This window comes from Gekko japonicus, unplaced genomic scaffold, assembly GCF_001447785.1.
Source record: "Gekko japonicus isolate JY-2015 unplaced genomic scaffold, Gekko_japonicus_V1.1 scaffold190, whole genome shotgun sequence".
NCBI classification, from domain to species: domain Eukaryota; kingdom Metazoa; phylum Chordata; class Lepidosauria; order Squamata; family Gekkonidae; genus Gekko; species Gekko japonicus.
This window is the reverse complement of record NW_015160841.1, coordinates 538602-539581: the sequence shown is the minus strand read 5'-3', so window position 1 is coordinate 539581 and position 980 is coordinate 538602. Positions and strand designations below refer to the sequence as shown.

Sequence of the window (980 nt, the reverse complement as noted above, 5' to 3'; positions counted from 1 at the left end):
CCCCCCCCCTCCATGCAGGTAGTCAGTTCCCGTTATTCCCCAAGGCAGCATCGCACTCCTGCCGCAGGCTGGCGATCCTCGAGACCCTCGGCCAGGGCACAGAGCCGGGGTGAGTCATTGCCCAAGTAAGCCCGCCCGCAGCACTGTGCACCCTCTTGCTTGCTGCCTCCGGAGAAACACATGTCGCCGCCGGGCGATCATCCTCCGCCCTCACCCACCCGCTCGCCCCCAAGTCGGAGAGCGGAGTACCTTCTGCCAAGGAAGCCTCTGCCTGCCAGCCGGCGTCAATCCCGCGCCAAGCGCAGCGAGGGAAGTTGGCCGCCCTGCCGCAGAGGCTGGAGCGCCCAGCAGTTCCTCCGGCCGTGCAAGCGCCTCCTCCGCCACCATTGAAGTTCGCCCCTTCGCCGCGGCTTGTTTTGGTGCCTCTCCGGCTGCCTCTAGCCCATCGTCAGACTCCAGCGAAGCGACGCTCGCTGGCTCCCGGCGGCTGCGACTCTCACTTCCTCTTCCTTCCTCCTGCTGGCCGGAGACGCGATTTGCATCTGTGAAGAAGCCCCCCGAGATGATGCAAAAGCGACGCCTCGCTCGGGCTGCAGTCCTCGGCACACTTACGGAGGAAGTCGGTCCCACTGAACTCTCACTCAGTGGGGTTTGCTCTTCTGAACATAACGTACGTGGCGTGCGCAAGACTGCGCTGCAATAAATAAATAAATAACACAACGATCGCGGTTTAGGCGTCGTGCATTAAAAACCCTGATCCAGCAGCAAGCCACTACCCGAGTTTTACTACATTTATCCAGAAGTAAGCGATGGGATACAAACGTTTCCGGGTGTGACCATGAGAAAAATTGTTTTCCACTTTTCGAACTTAAGGGGGTGTGCGATAGACAGGTGCCTAACGGTTTCCTCTGTATAGTTAAAACGCAATTTTTTAAAGGGGGGTGGGGAGAAGGAACTAGTAATGCGTTTATCATGTGCCT

At 58.5% G+C, this 980-nt stretch overlaps 1 protein-coding gene across 1 annotated transcript in view; it reads right to left on the bottom strand.

Annotated features, from left to right (window-relative positions):
- Nucleotides 1-524, bottom strand: part of LOC107117157 (engulfment and cell motility protein 1) — a 346435-nt gene extending 345911 nt beyond the window's left edge. The window contains exon 1 of the mRNA XM_015419223.1: nucleotides 250-524. The gene's annotated coding sequence lies outside the window, so the exon portion shown is untranslated. The remainder of the gene's footprint in view (nucleotides 1-249) is intronic.
- Between the last annotated feature and the right edge of the window lie 456 nt (nucleotides 525-980).